Source organism: Nothobranchius furzeri, chromosome 18 (assembly GCF_043380555.1).
Source record: "Nothobranchius furzeri strain GRZ-AD chromosome 18, NfurGRZ-RIMD1, whole genome shotgun sequence".
NCBI classification, from domain to species: Eukaryota; Metazoa; Chordata; class Actinopteri; order Cyprinodontiformes; family Nothobranchiidae; genus Nothobranchius; species Nothobranchius furzeri.
The window spans coordinates 34,613,559-34,633,841 of record NC_091758.1 but is presented as its reverse complement, the minus strand read 5'-3'; positions in this window follow the sequence as shown (position 1 = coordinate 34,633,841).

Genomic DNA, 20,283 nt, shown 5'->3' with positions numbered 1-20,283 from the left:
CTATTTTCTCCACTAGAGGGCAGAAAACAGGTAAAGAAACCCAGGAAAAGAAAACTAATCTTGAGAAGGAGGTGTGCAAACCTAGAAAGATTGGTAAGCCTTTCTTTTACAGTCCCCTAATTATCAGCTAATTATTTGTTAATTTACTGGAAAATTAGAGGTAATTACTATTTTGTTGCTATTAGAATAGAGGGTAGTAACCATGTTTTACATAATAATCGATTGGCAAAATTCTGGCATTTTTGAGTAATTACTAACAGATCAATGGGGTAATATATTACAGCTGCTATGTACTGCAGTCCCACTCTTGTCTGTCTGCTGTAAGAAGGTTTAAATGCAAATAAATAAGATCTACAAAATGTACGATTCATCCAGTTTATGATCAGATTTAGTTTGTTTTAGTGTTTCATGAGAGAGGGACATCAGTATCGGTTTATATTGGTATCAGAAATTAAAGTGACAGTGTAGTTTCCCTGGTGATAGGAGGCATTAGATACCTAAATTGTTGCAAGCAAGCTGTATTTTTGTGTTTGAAGTAAAACCTTACCAACGGATGCCCATTTGGGTCAAAAAGCCCTGGGGAGTAAAACTTTAGCAAAACTACAAGCACATCAGACTCCCTTTCATCACTGGCAACGAGTGAAGAGGTAAATGTCTAAAACGACAACATTTAAGAATGACGAAAGTTTTGTAGCAGTTTGTTATAAATCAGTAGATGCATTTTGTCCTCAAGGGCTCCCGTAGAAGGAAACACGGCGTCACTCAGAGATTTAGACCCGCCCCCATGTATTTTAGACCTGATTTTTATGCTTTTATGTTACAAAGCCGCCAACATTTTTCAACAACTGGCTGTCATTTCATTCATTTTCAACAACATTTTGATGGATATTTCCAGAAACGAATGGTAAAAACTACACATTGTCTCTTTAAGAGTGAGGCAATATGGGTACATTGGATATTGGAAAAAAAGCCAATATTGAGCATCCCTACAACAAACCAGCCAAGTCAGAGTAAAGAAATCAAAAAGCATTGAGCGGTATTCAACCCTGTTTCATGATAAACAACAACAAGGGAAGCTGTTTATCTAAATAATCACCAGGTAGAAGAAGAAGAAGAAAATATCATTTCTATAGCATATCTCAAGATAAAAATCACGAGGCGCTTCACAAAAACAAAAAAAAATTAAAAATATAAAGAAGCATTTAGAAAATGTTTAAAAATATATTTAAAATGAGCAAAAAATAGACAATTGTGATTAAATAAATGTTAAGAAAGAGAGAGAGTGAATAGGAAAGAGGGAAATCAGTGGATCCTGAGAAAGGTGGAATAGGTGGGGAGAGCAGAATAAAGAGAGAGTGGTGAAGAAGGTCATACAAAAGCCAGCTTGAACAAGTGAGTCTTCAGCTGCTTTTTAAAGGAGACCACTGAGTCCACTGATCTCAGGCTCAGGGGGAGAGAGTTCCAGAGTCTGGGGGCCACAGCAGCAAATGATCTGTCACCTTTGGTCTTTAGCCTGGTGCTGCACAACCAGTAGGCTTTGATCACTGGACCTCAGGGACCTGCTGGGGGTGTAGGGACTAAGAAGATCACCAATGTAAGATGGTGCTTGTCCATGTAAGGCCCTATAGACCAGAACCAGGATCTTGAAATGAACCCTGAAGTTGACTGTCAGCCAGTGAAGCTGGAGGAGAAGCGGGGTGATGTAGGTGTGTTTGGAGGACTTGGTCAGAAGCCGAGCACAGGCATTCAGGTACAGGTACATATCGGGTCACTAGGGGACTTTCATTGAACAGGTTACATGTGATCAGACATGGTCCATCTGGCTTGTAAGACTTTTACAAGATGTCAAGTAAACATGCAGTTTTAACATCATGCATCTATTTAACGACAATTTAATAATCTCGTATTTTGTTGCTCTGAATACTTTCCTTTCTGTTTAAATATGCACGTAGCTTGAAACCTGAAAGTAAGACACTTTTACAGGTTTACTTCCACCCATCTATCCTAACCATATGGCCACAGATATGACAAAGGGGGTAATGTCGTGACTCCAGGGGGTGGATACTCAAACTCACTGAGCTCTCATTATTGCAAAGTGTTTCTGAAAGTTGCCACAAATATTTATGCCCAACAAAGAGAGGATTGATGACTAGTTACATAAAATAAATGATGATCCAGTGGTGGTTCTTTGTGTAAATCACTGTGATATTTGACTCAAAGGCCTCATGCTGTTTAATTGGATCCATTCTCACTGTGGTGAGGATGAAGCTGCGTCTACAGGCCTTTTCATACATAAGGAACATGTTCTGTATTTAACGAACGTGACCACACAGTGAGCCCTGGGGACTGGTTTGTTTGCTTGCAGCTGACTACAGTGATATGGTTAGACTTTGTTTACTGCACATAAAACATTCTGATAGCTGATTTTCCCAAAGGATGAGAATGGAATTTGAGTGGAAGGAGTGGATTATGGGTGGAAAGTCAAGGTGTAATCGGCGAAGTTTGATGTCTACATGCTTGAGTTGAGACCTTGAGACACTGCAAATGTTTGAAGTTGTTGAGTGAAAGCTACACTATTGTGAGAAGTTTAGTTTTACTGAAACTTGGCAGGAAAAGCTCGGAGAGTATTGTAAAAGGTTTGTAGAAGAATTCAATAAAAATGAAATCAAGTCTCAAAATGTTGTTTTTACATTCTGTGTGAGAGAAAATTTAACTGTACTCTTGCATGTAACCTCCTAGGGCCCTGTGCCCACACATGTGGTCATTGGCTCCTTGCCCTATAAAATTTTTATTCTTTTTAACTTAGACCTTTTTTGTTACTATTTATAGACACTTGATGTTGACTTTAAATTAAAAAAAAATTTGGGAAAAATTTTATTTAATTTTATTTGTACTTTATTTTATTATTTGTAGACTAATCTGTAATAGCTAGGGATGTTTTTCCTTTTAACCCTCCCACTGTCCTAATGGGTGTGACCCCGCGAGGAAAGTTGACCAGTGAGCAGGGTTGATGGTTTATCCCTTGGGTCCATGTGGCAGGGGTGAGGTGGTGCTCACTCCTCACCTCTGCCACGTGGACCTCAAGGGATAAACCATCAATCCTGCTCAATGGTCAACTTTCCTCACGGGGTCACCCATAAAGACAGTGGGAGGGTTAAATCCCAACTAATACAACTTTGGGTCTCAGGAGGTTAAAATAGTTGGCATCTTAAAAATCTAAATTAATTTTAACCCCTCCCCACAAACAAAACATCTTCTTTTTCTTCCATTTGTGAACAAATATTTGCTTAAATGCTTTTGATTTGATAGAAACCTTGTTAAAATCTATTTTAAAGTTTCCGTTTAGATCACACCCTCCTGCAACTACACAAAACAAGCATATAAAAAATAAAAATGCAACCATTCCAACACAATAGGGTTTAGCAACATCAACGATTCACCAAGGGAAAGGAGGAGGGGTATTCAGATGTAGTTTCAGCTCGTTGTGGGGCAACAGACAGTTGGCGTTTATAAGCTGGACTCTCCCATATCCCAGTAACCAAAGAAACCAAAGAAGTCCAGTTGCCTTCACACCTTTGGATTTCTTTATGGGTTTTGATATCTGAACATCTGTTCCAGGTAACTTCTAGAATGAACCACATGAAGGAAATGTCAACAGAGAAGAACAACTGGACTCCAACTACAACCACAGCCTTGTTCCCCCAGCTGCTCACCTCCTTGGACAAACTGGTGCTGGGTTGTCTTCTCATGGGACTGATGACTTACCTGTTGGTGTGACCGAGACACAAAAATAAGAAATTTTGATCCTAAATCTGATATTTCTGGAATGTGCTCGTGGTTTCTTGGCTTGTTGTTGGACCATAAATACATTTTGGTCTGAAATATTTAACATTTTGTGAAATGTAAAAATGTGTTTAATTATTTAGCTTATCATAGTGGAAATGCTCCAATAGTTGATGCAACACATCTCATTTGTACTACAGCTGTAGTGATATAGTGGGTGGTGCATTTTCAGCTATCCAGATGTGACTAGTTAAAACCATCTGGCCTTGTCCATTTAGCGCAATAACATTCAGGAAGTACAGGTAGATAACATTTGGCATTAATCTGTTTCGTAGTCATGCTGAATATTAAGCGTGGATGTTTGTGCAACAGGGAAACAGATGCAGAACAGTCCGTTTAATGTAACGCACCACAAAGCGCTTTTATTGACTTTCGTGGGCTTTTGAAATATGAGATTCGATGAGAAACTCAACCCCAGAGACATTCAGCAAATTCACCATTCAAAGTGTTGGCTACGCAAGCATGCTCACGCTGCGAAAGCTATGCACTACACATGAACTTTCACTGTATTTTAATCCAGTTCCAGGAGACTTTATATTTGAGAAAGAATGGGGGAAAAAAGTCTTTAAAAACTCCAGATGTTCACCAGATGCAAATCTCACAAAAATGAATCAGTCATTCTTTATGATTCTCACATTGGCCCAGATGTAATTTATTCTCTGTTCTTGGTTGTTTTTGTGCTTTTCAGCCTGGCCAAGACTGCTGGAAGTCCAAAGATTTGAATGCAGGAAAATCTTATTTGACTTCAAAGTTGTGTTGGAAAAAAAATATCAAAGACCATGTATGAAAATGGAGACAAAGTACATGAACACATAGTATAACTTTAAGTTATAATATTTCTTTGGTTGATACCGAACACATTAAGGAAGGTTTTGCATAAAATCCCTTTCACAAAAATTTATTTCAGCAGTTTTATTCCTTCCAGAATGAGCCATTTCAGGGCTCTGGAAACAAGCTGGAACAGGCCACGTCCACCCCTCGCCAAATCATGCTGCTATAAGCTGAGAAGCTCCGATATCCAAGACAGCTGCTCCCTCTTGCACACAAGGGGTGGTTCTATGCTCATTTCCTATTTTCATGCATACTTATGAGGAAGATGTTCCTAATAGGGGACTTTTTGAAATGACTTGTTTTAGGCTCAAAATTCCTAAAGATAGAGGGGCTTTCACTTCAAATGGCAGTGTTGCCTGGAGTGGGCCTTGCAGCAGTGACTCAAACTGTGAGACGGATGGAGGAAATCACTTTTATTGGACCCTAGACTCCCATTCATTTTTTGAGGGGCAGACTGGATGTAGATGAGCGTGTCTTAGGTTCCTGTGATAGCAAATCAGCTCCTTTACCTAAGACCAGTCATTTGAGGATTTCTCTCCACCTCTTCATCAGTAGATAGGAAGGTTTTCTGGAGGAAGACAAGCGGACCTTATCTGTATCATTTCATAATGATGACTCATGAATTTCCCAAGGCCACGGGTTTTGACCCTGCAGACATAACTGACTCTCAGATAAGCTGCTTACCAGATCACGTTTTATTTATACAGCTATATTTTGCTAAAGTACATTGAAGTTTTAATACAACAACTAAACCAAATGAATTCCTAAATATATGTGGATATTTATTAATACCAAACATTAATAGTACCGTACTATTAAGGCACTTTGTAGCCAAATGCAAGAAAATTTGCATCTCTGCATGGCGGCCTTTGTGTCATTATGTCATGTGACAAGTGACCCAGCCAGATATCACACTCATCACAAAAGCATCACTGATTTATGTCAAAACCAAAAGTGTCCCAAACAAATCAAAGCTTCAAACTCTGGCAAAACAGACTTTTTAAAGGCGGAATAATAAAACATTCCAAAAAGCTAAAATAAATGGACAAAATTTCATGTTTGGTAAATGTTTGGTTGCTTTAGGGCCCAAGGTACAGGTGCAGAATTCACAAGGCAAGAAGGTGAACTATAAATAGATCAATAAGCAACTGAGGGCAAGGACCAGGCAAAAAATTTAACAAACAAGGAGAAGTAAACAAGATAAAACAGGATCAGACCAATCGTGAAGGAACAGAGGAGCTTAACTGTGGGATGGTGATTAGAGAACAGGGACAGGTGAGCTGGTGGCAGACAGGTGTGCACAGTTACCTGGGGAGCTGAAAGGATAACCTAAATGAACCAAAAATGGAGGCAAATCCTAATTCAAAAATGAAAAAGAAAACAAACAGCTTCTGCTTTTACCACTCAAAAATAGTTCTAAAATGAGATGCATCTGATTTAAAATGGTAATTATCAGATTGTTGCATTTAAATATTGATTCATGAACACACCAGCGGCTTATTTAAGTCTGTTTTGTTTCAGATGCAGTCTCATGATGTCTCCACACACATCTTTAGACCGATCATGTGATGCCGCCAGAAAAAGAAGAAAAAAACTCCTTTTTACTACTTCCTCGTTGATGTATACATGCGTAAATCAGTGCCGTTTCCCTTTACAGCTCGTGGATAAATCATTAATCAGCCCACATTTGAGCGGAAGAAAACAAATAAAAAGCACAGCCATGAATTTTCATGCCACATCTGCCATAGTGACTTCACAATGTAGCTTTATGGAGTCATTAATGCCCACAGAGTTTCTAAATGCAAGCATGTGCTGTAAGCTGGGTGGTGTCTTTGAAGAATTAAAAATATATTATTATGATTTTAAATGGGGCTTATTTCTTACTGGGAAGCTGTCCCCATGTGTCACATACATTACTGTCCTGATAATATAGAAACACATAAATCAGATTTGTTACTAACAACCTCAAGCTGCTGCCGTTTTTGATACGAGCACCAAATGTGAAGAAAACCAGTTACTGAAAATATTCTAGATGCATCTTTTATTCCACTGTAAGTTTTTCTGTTGGAGTGTTTGACTCAGAGCAGCTGGTTTTAACTTAGTTGTTGTTGTTGTTGTTGTTTTTCTTGTTCAGTAGGAACAGTCTGGATCCAAATGCTTTATTATTTTTTTCAAATCTGCTAAAAACATAAATTAATAAAAGATGTTTCTATGGGGTGCTGATTGTGAATTAATGCATAAACAAAATCAACAACTTTAACAGTTATATTTGCTTCTCGTATCATTAAAAAATAGTTTAACATTATTTGAAGTATCTTGCATTTATTTAGAACATTTCAGTGTTGTGTCAAACTGTTTAAACATGAATAAAAAAAATTTAAATCCAATTTTTTTCACTGGATTCTCCTTTTACGTTGATACAAAAAGTCCAACGGTGACAGCTTGATGTTTTAGTCTAAATATTTGTAATGTCCTCATCTGGGGTAAAATGGAGATTTTGACTTCACACTCATAGCTCCATTTTGTTTGGATTGAAAAATGTTCCCTCCGTTGTTTAACTTTGTAGACTAAAACTCTCATTGTTTTAATTTAGCAATCTCTTTAGAGTAACGTTGCCAATATGAAGAAATGAAAATCTGTGTTCCAACTTGTCCTGACGGCTAAGAAAGCAAACCACAGTGAGGGAAGTCTTTATTTTTCCACAAATCTGGCTTCGGCTGATGTCTGATGTGTGTTTTAAAAACTGAAAAATGTTGACTGGACTTCACACATTTACTTAACATGAGACGAGTGTTGCCTGGAAAGTAGAAACAGAACCTGATGTGATGCTGAAAGCTTCACGCAGCCAATAATGACGAGCCTTTCTTTAGTGTTAAAGGGATTTTCCACCAGTAAGTGAAATTTAGGCCTAGTCCACACATAGCCGGGTTTTTTTAAACGAATATCTGCCCCTCCAAAAACTTGCATCCACACCACCTCATTTAAAAAAAAAACTCTGTCCACACGTACCCGGATAAATACGTTGTTAAGGACATGCCAGACCTGTAGGCGGCAGTACTTCCCCCGTTCTTAACCTCGTCCTTCGTCTGTGGTCTTCCGCAAGGAGCAGTAATTCCTCTTGCGAAAACAAACAAGCAAAAAGCGCTTGGACAATTGATAAAGCGAGCGCAGCTCTGAGGGCATCCATGCTGTCGGCTAGTGTAAACACAGGTCGCACACGGGATGTCAGCATTTTTTTGTCGCGGAAAGTGACGTTGCGGACCTTAAAACTCCGGTTTTGTCTGTCCACACGCAGACACCCAAAACGGAGAAAACGCAGATCTTCACTTTGGCCGGAGTTTTTAAAAAGATCCGTTTTCGTGTGAAAAAAACTCAGTTTTCGTGTGGATGACAGGCCAAAACGTAGAAAAATATCTACGTTTTGGCAGATCCCCGGCTACGTGTGGACAGGGCCTTAGTCTGTTGCCATATTTCCTAGAGTCAGATAAGTGAGGAAAAGCATTGTGTAACCAGCTCAGTCATTCTCCTAATCTGGCACATTTCTCTTTGATTTAGCTTAGCATAATCAATGTGAGTGAATGGTAACAGCTAGCATTTTACGTGAAGAAGTGATAAAAATTACTCAATAGTATCCAAATATTTTTGGGTGACCCCAACAATTATAAAGTAAGTTCTCTAAGATCAGACTGGTATATGCACTTTTTCACAATCAGTGTTTTGGGTAAAGGAAAGTTGAATAATAACATGAAAGCTAATTTAAATTGCTTTTATTCAAATAAAACTTATGTTGGTAGGACAAATCGTAACAAAGGGAATCAGGTTTTTTTAGGCACTTCATTAACAGATGTTAATATACTTTGAGTGCATTAACGTGAGTTTGAAGGCTTTTCTACTTGACAGTTTTGATCAATTAGAAAATAATCCAAAGTGTGTTTTATGCTTTTGTGCTGATTCCAGGATTCTCTTTGGGATTGTAAGTAAGAGATGACGTGTTGCCAAAACGGACAGGTGGTCTCGTTAGAAAACGGATTACCCAGCAGTCATTGACTCGTTTCAGTAACACAAAACATACTTCTCACTTAAAATCTACAAATGTTGTAAAGTTGTTTCACTAGGAGGACATGGAGCTGCTTCATTTAGATTACAGATAAATAATTCCCTAAATAATTACATCACTTTTCATCTAAAGAATAGTACTCTCAAATAAATATTATGTACAACAGCGGGTATTTTATGAATATTTAGTGACAAAAGTACATTTAATTCAGTTAAAAAACATTGTGCACATCTCATTCCTCTCCTCTTCAGTTGGTGTTCCTCGGGGTTCTGTCTTGGGCCCTTTGATTTTTTTTAACTATCTGCTTCTTGCTGTCCCATACTGTCATTATTTAAGGACATCTCTTATTTTTATGCAGATGAAGATTACATTTGTAAAATTACATCAATGGAATCCCAATAATCAATCAATCAATCAATCAATCAAAGCTTTATTTATAAAGCGCCTTCCGCAACCCTGTCAGGAAGCCCAAAGCGCTGAACATGGTACAGTTGTAAGTAATTATACTGAATAAATCAAAATAAAAGAAATTCAAATTACAAAATACAAATTACAATAACACACCCAGTGATATGTTTTAAACTCTGCATAACAGTTCTAATGTCAAATGTCTGTATAACGTTTATAATTAATCTCTTTTTTTGTGCATATGAATGTAGGAGTTGGGCTTGGGGACCTCGCTTGTCTTGGACATGGGCAAAGTTTCCTCAAGATAAAAAGGTTGGGAACTATTGCTCTTACAAAGTCTATTGTGATAAACCTCATGGTAGCACTAGATACATTAAACTGGACACTCATGTCAGATCTGTGGTTTGAACCTGTTTCCATCACCTTAGAAACATTGTCAAACGAAGCCCCATTGCTTTTGTTTCATTTCGGCTGGACTATCACTATGCACTCTACACGTTTAACTAAAACCTCCATAGACCGGTTGCAGACTGTACAAAATGATGCTGCAGACTCCTGACTAAATCCTCCAGCTTTACTCGTATCGCCCCACGACTAATGCAGCTTCATTCATTTCCGGTACGGTCTTGTGTGCTGTTCAAGAACCGTATTCTAACTTGGAGAGTCTTACTGTACAAGGACAAACTCCAGTGTACACGAGTGACTCACTGTTGAAGAGATGCTATATAAGTAAAATGTACTTGCTTGATTTCTTGCAGCAGACAGAAAATCCAGTGAAAGTACAAAGAAAAATAAGTTGATTTGATCAAACATATCATTGCAATTCTCTAAATCTACAAGCAAAAACCTCAGTTTACATAAATAGTAGCTCTTTCATAAGAAAAATAATAAAGAACATCTGGAAAATGTCAGTGCCACCAAAGGCATTACTGAGAATTAACACGATATAGTCGTAAACATCGCTGATTACTGAAAACTGTAGTCATTAAAATCAGCTAGATTCCTTAATGTCTTCCTGTAGCTTCACATCTTTGCCCATATTTTTAAAAAAATGTCCACAACCACCCCTCATTTAAATCTTCTTAATAGAGTATGAACTCATTTTTGTTCTTTCAGTGATAAATGAATAAAATTAAAAGTTAACCTCATTTCTGTGACTATCTATGACACAAAAACACTTCTAAATAAAGTAACCCCCAAGCCTCTAGCATGCAGCTGGGCCTCCATGTTATTATGTTGTATATGAGTTGTGTACGCTGTAATCAGCAAACTTCCCAGCAATCATCTTTGGCGCTCCTTTATGTTCATGTTTACTCATGAGTTTCAGCTGCAGCAGCAGAGCTGCCTTTGTTGTGGAGATGCCACATCCTGGTACGGACAAGCTGTTAGATGATTGGCACCCAACAATCAGGGGGAGCTCAGGGGCTCGTTCCTGTGACGGGTACCAAAAATAAATGAGTCGACTGCAGCCGAGGGACAAGAAATGGAAAGTTTTGCAGGAAAGCCCGCATCATGTTAAGTGTCTGAAGATTAAAAGTTGAGAGACTTGTAATTACATTCAGGCTTTAATTTTAGAAGTCTTGTTTAATTTGCATGCATGGACAGACCTTCACCTAGTCCACTCCAAACAACTCTGTGTGTCCTGATCCACATCCTCTGCTACTCTGTTCCACAAGAGAATCCTAGTCACCTCTAAACAGTGTTCAGTGAGTTCATCCAGTTATCTTGGATCTGACAGCACCTAATTCCCTCTCCAGGTTGTGAAGCACCACATGTCGTTCCTACGGAGGGGATTCCCTCCGTGGAAACACCTTTTTTTTTTTTGCACATACCTGTTTTACTCACTCAGATGCATTACTTTGTATTTCCTGCAGAGGCTGTAAAAGAACACAACATCCATCACCAAGCGTGTCTGAACGTGGAGAAAATAATAATAATTAGAGGATGTGTTTAATGCCGGCTACATCTGCACGGAGCAGAGATAGGAATGCCTCCGCCGGCTTTGGACGGTGTTATTACAGGTATTTTTACAGGTGCTGCATGTCAGATGTTCTGCCAGAAAATACCACCATGGCTTTTAATTGCAGGTTTCACTCTGTGGCAGTTGTTACAGTGTGTCAGGACAAGTTATTGCTGAATATGAAAAGATTTTAATGGCTTAATGGTTTCTGAGGAATCAGAGGGTTCTCTGGTTTGCAGTGACTATAATGGGAGGGTGAACGACGGAGCCATGATGGGCCTGGATGTAAATGTTATCATACTACCTTTTTATGTATTTTTCTTTGCAACAAATCATTTCTGAGCCAAAAGCATCGGTGTTCACTGCTCCGAACATCCTGACGATGCTCAGAGTCGAGCTGCTGCTTCTACACATCAAAATGAGTCAGCAGAGGTGGTTTTTAAGGATCCATCCTGCTGTCCTTTGCAGGAGGTTTTCCAAGCTCATCCCACTAGGCCAGTGGTTCCCAACCTTTTTCCCAAGGGACCCCGTTTTTTTACCAGTAAAATTTTTGACGACCCCCTCCCATTCTCTCTTCCAGTACAAACAGATTTACTGAAAAAATCCTCAGATATTAAAGCAAACTTGTATTCAGTCCAATACAGTCAATACAATTATGTCATTTTTCAAAAATTCATAAAAAAATCATCCTTCATAGCTGATGTACAACTTTCACCACTTCCCTACTCTGGAACACCTACTGTACCTGTGTGCCACATTTCAGACTAGTAGGCTCCAGTACAGAACAAAGTCATTAACAAAACCAAACAGAGCACAATGTGCTTGACAGTTTGTATTACTTTTCTGAACACATTGTTTCTTGTAAACACTGATAAATCAATCATTCCTTTCAATAAACGTTTGACACATAAAAAATACACTGAGCAAAATGTACTTAAATGTGTTTATTACTGTTTATACTAGATTATTTACTGTAAAGGCTGTGATTAATAAACCAGTCCTATCTTTAATGAACTTTTGACACTTGAAAATAAAACAGTGAGCTGAGCAAAATGTTCTTAAAAGTGTGTTACTTTTTCTGTACTAATTATTTCCTGTCTTAATATCAGTAAACTTTTCACTCATGAAAAAAAATGTGAGCAAAATGTAGACTATAAACAAGTAATAAATGAAGTTTTAACCCCTTAAAGTGGAGAGGTCCTGGCGACCCACTGAGAGGCTTCGACGCCCCCTTGTGGGGGTCGGGACCCCCAGGTTAGGAACCACTGCACTGGGCGACAATATGGCTGGAGGGAATTTATGTCTTTGCTGGTGTGCAACGCCCTGGAACCTCTAGGAGGAGCTGGGGGGCATTATTTTAGAGAAGGATGACTGCGTTGGTGATTGTTCATCCTCACTCCAACCTCGGTTAAGTGGCAGAAAATGAATGGATGCCACACTTAAATATAACAACCCATGACAATAAACTGTCCTTGACCAAGAAAACACCAAGTGGAAATATAAAAATGAAAGAAAAACACAGAAAAAGGAGGATCTGCAGTTTGAATCTCAATCCAAAGAACCAAAAGTCTGACTTTTAGGGTCGTCCCTGTAGAAAGATTATTGTTTTATTTTTTCAGAGTTAACTTCAGATGCTCAAATACCAAGCATGGAAAAAATCACCACCTTTTCCCCAGCAGATTTCCCCCTGCAGCACGTGAACTCAGCAGGGGATCTCCTCTTTGCACAAAAGGTCCCAAAGGGGGTTATCCCAGCCCCGCGGTTACAGTAAGAGATGCCATCTGTTTGCAATTACGTGTCCTAAAAGTTTCAGGAAACGCTCAAAACAACTGTTACCTTGAACTAAAAGTCATCCATAATCATCCTTTATGCTCACAACAGCTGAGCGCATCATTTATTGGACTTCCAACGCAGGAAAAGAACAAAAGCCTTTAATTGTATTTGGCAACAATGTGCTTCAGATACAAAAGTGAGTCTGGAGTTTATGAATTCTGAAAATATCCAAGATGTTTTTGGGATGGAAATATCTTCCATTCCTGCAGAATATTGACTTCCAGCATGCAGACCCAGCGAGCGGCAGACACCAGGCGCTCCAGCTGCCTCGGAGATAATGAGCAACAGCCGGCAGACGGCTGATCGCTGGTTCAGAGTCGTGTTTCTGCCTGAAGCTGTGAGCTGAAAAAGTTACTCTTACCCTTTACACCACCAGGAGTGAGTCACTGTGTGTCACATGGGAAACGTTCTGCTGCGGATTACCTGTTAAAGCTAAGAATGAGGAAAGGTGACAAGTGTCTTCTTTATACTTACACACACACACACACACACACACACACACACACACACACACACACACACACACACACACACACACACACACACACACACACACACACACACACACACACACACACACACACACACACACACACACACACACACACACACACACAGGGAGAAGTAACCACTGTGGAAAAGAGTAACGGGAAGGTATGGACCATCTGCAGTTTTAGGTGTTCAAAGGAAAATGTGGGGAAAATATTCATCTTAACTTTTATTTGCTCTTGCAGCCGCATGACTTGTACTTCTTTTAAACATGGAAAAATAGTTTGAAATACATTTGCATGCACTTTTCTATTTTTTGCACAGAAGTGCAGAGATTTTTCATTTATGTCTTCACTTTTCACATAAGAATAAACCCCATTTCCATCTTCTACTCTGCAAAAAAAAAATGCAGGCAGTCTTTCTGACCCACAGTCCCGTCTGCAAAATCGCACGCACAATGATCTCAACATGTGACATGGAAGCTGAACGTGATCAGGTCTGACGGCTGACTGAACGTGGACCGAGGTGTTTTGATAGGATGCAAGTGGGACGATGCTCGAGGCCAGAAGCGGATTATGTGTCTCAAACATCTGCGAAAACTCTTAAAGATGCTCGTGCACAAAAGAAAAGACTTCCAAGCGCCGAGGCAAAGCTAAGCCATCCACTTGTCTTGAGCTCACCTCGTTACGAATGTTGGATTCATTTTGATCACCTTGAGCATGGATTTTAGGAAGATGGACAGCTTTGAAATTCATCCTGTCAGCTAAAACCCTGCAACAGATCTCCAAAGAAAAAGGTGAATGGTGAGAGTTAAAATGACGTGTTTGGAGAACTCAAGAAGGCCAAATGAAAAAAATAAATGTTTTATTACAAATTCAGGCAAAGACGTTGTAAACGAGAACAGAATATTTGTAATTGTCCAACTTTAAAGCAATTTTAGAACTGGCTTCAGCTTGAAAAGTAACATCTAAACACGCTTTAATTCCAATTTCTTTTTTTAAACTGGTAGAAATAAATGAAATGCAGGATTTCAACCAGCAAGAAATGTCCAACTCTTTCGTTTACCTTCCAAAGCAACAGTTTTTTTTTACCATTCTAAATCCACAAACATCAACTTCAGTGCTGCAGATCCCTTAAATAATGCTTTTCTCCGTCTGTTGACAGTGGCGGCTAGAAAATTTGGTGGAACATGAAAAACAAAAAGCACCACAGGCAGCAATGGCTCAGGAAACACGCTGGCAAAATCAGAGAGGCTACTAGCTGAATGTTTGATCTGTGGCGACAACTCTGACAAAATATGATTTACAGTGAATGTCTGATAATTGCTGTTTTTCTGTGGAGGTTTGGGAACCTGACATGAGACAGGGAAAGTGCCCAGAGTCTTTGGTGTGGGAGAAAAATAAACCCAAAAGTGATGATGCATCAGTGTGTAAAATGTGACAGAACCTGGAAATTTTCGCGGCGCCTGAACACCTCCCCCTTTTGGCCCTTTTTGCCTCTTGTTTGTGGGACTTTCTGCTTATCGAGTGCATTCACCCGCCACTTTCTGATCAGCCTCTATGTTAATTTGAAATCCAGTTGAGGTGTTCCCAGTGTTTTCACAAAGCCTCAAGCAAACCTCCTGGAAATGTGAGCTTTCCTATAAACCACCAGACCAGAAAACAGAGAAAAATGTTTCAGCACATGTTTGGCTCCACGTGGAGAGAAACTCGGATAGTAAAATGTATTCTTGACTCAGGTGCAGCAAATATAAAATATTAAACACAAATATATGTTATGTAAGACTACAGAATAGCTACATACAGATCTTTCACACTTAACTGGGAACGTCTAACTTGGAAAGCAGTATTTTTCTACTTTTGAGGGTTCTGAAAGATAACATGTTTTGGAAAACACGATGATTGTTTTGAGATTGCAACATTTTGCTCGGATTAGCCTGGAGCTAGCTGTTAGCGGGTCAAGTGGTCAGATTACATTTACCCCAAAAGGTAGCTCACATTAACCCGGCAAGCCTTCCTAAATACGTGGTTACAGTCAGGCCACGGGCCATTGACGCCTCTCAGTTGTGGGGCGGGATCTACGGTCTCTGCGTGCTATTGGATAACAGACAACGTTACATTCTCACCACTACGGATGTCAGTCAGTGAGACAGTCCACCATACTCCATCAAAGAAGATGCAAACACATTTTACTTCAGCACCTCTATCTGCTTTTGACTCAAAGAAACGCTCAATAGACCAAAGTTGATGCCAAAGCTGTTTCAAACCAATCACCGCCATTTTTGTTTTGTCAGCGAATCCCACCCACCAACAGAATGCAGTGATTGGACCGCTATCTAAGCTGTTGCCATCTTAAGCCCAATCCAAATACTCACACTTCCACCCTTGCGCCCTTCGATTGCACAATCCCGACCACGGGTGAGAGCGCGTAGGGTGTCCCACGCCCCTTTTGCACTCTTCATCCACACTTACCCAAGTCTGCATTGATGTATTACCCACAATCCATAGCTGCAGGTGAAAAGGCTCAAGTTCCTTTTCTGAAAAAAAAAAATTCTTATAAAATTGGTCATTTTAGGATGATTAGCTGATGCTCTGAAACTTTCAGACAAAGCAGCAATGAATGTAAATTTATTTCAAATAATTGGTTGTTTGTTTGAAAGTTCTTAATAAAGTTCTTTTTGAAAAAGTATCACAGTGACCAGCATCCCGGCATGCGTTGCAGTCGATGACGCAATGCTCCCTGTCTCAATTCTGCTATTATTTGCACACTTGTGTAGCACGCACTTGAAGCCTTACTGTGCACGTTCTCCAAGCTCACTTTGCTGAAGAACGCAGGTTGAGTGTTGGGATTGGGCCTTAGGTGTACTAATATCCTGCCCACCTGACTGATCAAGCGCTGTGATTGGCCCTCCAAACCAGCAGAACACGTGATTGGACTGCAACGAATGTCAAGCAAAGCAGCAGTTCGCCATTACATCAGGGAAGAAGAGGAAAATACGTAGTTTTTCTGAATAAACGTGCTGTGATTGCCCAGCCTCAATACCTGCCGGAGCTGGGAAAGTTCAGTGGAGCGTTGCTCGACCGACATGTAAAGCAAAATTCTTCTGTTTCGGCAAATTCTGGGCTAGGTTCACAAAGCAGGACTTTTACAGCGTTGGACAATTTTAATAGCATCAGAGACCCCTCATGTGGTGGTGAAACATCACGGATACACTAGTTTTGTGTTTGTCACTGGAAGTTGCTAAAATCCTCCACATGATTTGTGTATTAGATAAAAAAAACTACAACTATTAGCACAGAGAAGGCCACAAAAACTTATTTTGGGTTTAACAAATGTGCGTTTTGTGTCTCTTGATTATGAAGAATCATATTTTGTTTTATCTAATGCATCTCAGTACTTGTTTCCTGTGCGTTTTCTCACTGCTTTCTATTTTTGATATCGGAGCACAAAATGAGCTCAACTTTGAGATTTTAATTTGTATGAATCAGTCTCAGTATTAGAACAGATGTTTATAAAAATCTGAACTTTTTTCCACCAACACTATATTTTGTGAATAAGTGAGACGCGCTAACGCAGCAGAAAATCTCTCTCTCTCTCTCTGACCCAGTCTCTTAAATCAAACTTAAGCATGTAAGCTAAGTGATATAAGACAATTCTGCCTTCATCTGTTAGGATCATTAATAATATTCTGTGTGTGTGAGAGGAGTGTAATGACAGGTCCAGATGTGGGAGTGAGGGGGAGTTAAGTGAGCAGGGATTCTGGTCCATTTCCTTCTTCCCACTCAGAGAAATCATACAATCTGGCCACACTTGGTGTGAGTGGGTGTGTGCGATCGGAGTCCTGGATTATCTGCTGGACCAGACAGATTTCTGCTTCTGCTTATGCAGCAGGATGGATGTGGAAGCTTCTCAAACCTTGATCTCCTCTCAGCTGGCGTCACACGTTTGACCACATCCAGACTCTTCACCCGCTGCTGAGACTGGTTTCAGCTCGTGAGAGCAGCTTTCACCAAAGTGGCGGTTAGGAGATGAACGCCGTTTCCTCGCCTCGACACAGACAGGAGTAGTATAGATCAGATGTGACTGGTTTACTCAGGAGATGAGTCGTCTTACAGTTTAGTATCGAGTTCACCGAGTTCATTATGGCAATAAATATTAAATATAAGTCTCCACCAGTTATATTAACAGTTAATATGGAAGCTGAATCAAAAATCTAATCACATTTATTATTTAGGCAGGGTTTCCCAACCCTGGACCTCAGGGCACGCTGTCCTACAAGAATTCCATTTCTCTGCTTCAGCAAACCTGATTTCCATTGACTCCTCAGGAGGCCATTAAGTGCTGCAGATGCCCGTTAATCACACATTTATTTAAGCCTAGTGTAAGGCTCAGATTAAATCACATTTATCTATAGAAATGTAATCTGAAATGCATTATAAGCTGGGATGAGTCATGCAGCACTACAATTGGTCCAGAATTTGGCTGCCAGATTCCTGACAGGGGCGAGGAAATCAGCACACATCGCTCCTGAGCTGGCTTCATTACACTGGCTCCCTGTAGGTTTTCAGGCTAAATTGTTTTGTCTTTCGGTCTCTTCGTGGTGGTGCCCCACCATACTTGGTAGCGCGAATAAAACGAGATACCCCTTCACAAACTCTACGCTCTGCTCAGCTGGAGTTACCGACTGTCCAACAGACTCGGTACAGGTCTAAAGGAGAGGACTTTCTCTGTCTTGGCTCCTTCTCTCTGGAATGAGCTTCAACTTGATATTTAACAGTCACCATCACTGCAGGTCTTCAAGAGTTGCTTGGATGTCTTTTTTATTGTTCTCTATGTTTTTAGTGTATGTTATGTTCAGCATCTTGGGCTCTTGCAAAGGAATTTTAATCAGTTTTGTTGACTACTTCCTGTGGTTTCTTGATTTTTTTGCCTTCTGGGTTAAAATGATTAATTTTCTTTTATTTATCTGAACTTTCTTTTTTAATTCAAAGTAGTTGGCCCAATCCCAATACTTGAATTGTGTCCTACGGTCTTCTGTGAAGTGCACTTTGAGGAAGTGTGCAGTAAAGCTTCGAGTTTGTAAGTGTGGGTTAGGTTTAGCTGTTTGTGCTACTTTAAAAAAATCTTTAATATCAACTTTTAAACAAACAATTATTTGACAAATTTTACATTAATTTTTTTCCATATTAAATCTTAGTCTAAAACATTCAGAGCATGAATAAATATCATTAATCGCTGAAAATGAACTTCTTTCATTTGAAAATATTTATTTTCAGAAAAGACACTTGAGCCTTTGCTCCACCTTCTCGAAGTTTTCCAGCAGAAATGAATTGTAGGTAACACCCTTCACCAACTGTCTGTGTAACCGGATTACAGGATACAATAAGATAATTAAAAGAAAAAATAAACAAATGGGCCAATAATTAGGTTCGGGGAGAATTGGAGGTTGTTTAAGAATGACTGGAGTCACGGGTATAGCATGAAACGGTTTATATACTAAATTTTAATAATACTGGGAAATATAACACATAAAGATAACACACAAAAACAGATGAAAACAATCGACAATAGTAAAATGCTGGGTATGAGATTTGATCATATGAGTCACAAGTCAGCCGGCGTCAAGTCAAATCCCCACGCTTGGGGTGAAAGTCAGAGTCCGGTGGTGCGATTTTTTCCTACCGCACCGTTGAGATTGTTCACAGAAGAGAGCAGTCTGCTCTTCAGTTACTTGAGATGTCCTGGTTCGTTCAGTGGTTAAGGCTCGCCATCTCCCTCGTCAGGAAGAAATCCAGTTCTCGTTCCAAGTGAGTGATCATAGGAGTCGGGATCAAACCCAAGGAAAAAAAAAAACCCAGCCAACGCGCTCCAACGGTTCCCTCCTACAGAGGATTGGTTCACTCTGTCGTCTCCACACAAATCGCGTTGGTTCCAAGTTCCTAGCTCTTATTAGAAGGAGTCAAGTCCGCCTCTCCCTCTATCTATGCGGCACCCAAATCAGGGTTCTTCACGGCCTCGACCGTTGTTTTTTTTTTTCTCTCTCTCTCTCTCTCTAACCGCTCAGTCTTTGCTTTCTGTATCTGCGTGCTGCACAGCCGTTTGTCTCTCCTCTCGCTCAGCTGCGTCGCACGGTTTTATTTCGCGGAGGCGGGACTTATTTCTCTCAGCCAATGAAATTTCAGATTCCCACCTGGACCAATAGTATACAGCTTTCCTCTTCTGTTTCTGTTAGGGATGTTCAAGATTCTTGTTTTAACCGATGTTTAATATTAAACTCGTTATTTTAGTTATTCACCCTTCCAATAATTCATTATGAAATTATCTATTAGTTAATTATATATCTATTAATTAGTATTGTTAATTTCCTTAATTTATATTTTATATTTTATCTAAATTGAGGATGGATCATATTAGTAAGCCAATTAGTTAATACCTCATTAAGGTTCTAGCTTCTGGGTTACATCCTCCCCCATTAAATATCATGCACGTCCCTGTGCATTGTTTCTACGGGGTACACAACTTCTTGAGTAAGAGAGTCAATAAAAGCTTTATTAAGTCCTTGGAAAAGGGACCTAACTACGGTCACTAGTGGATTGCCCAATTGAGAGTAAGTTAGTCTTTGAGGAGGCTGACTACTTCGTTCAGATCTCCTGACATACATCTCTGGTTGCACAGTATCATGCTCATCCGTTTCGGTTTGATTCTCAACTGAGACAGGACGAAGTGAGCTCTCTGTTTCCGACAGAGCTGATGAGCTATTCTCTAAGACTTTGGTCTTTTCAGATGTATGTGTCTGATCGTGTATGATGGGTTCAAAACTTACATCACGTTGCTGCGACTTTAGGACACCATCCAATTGAGG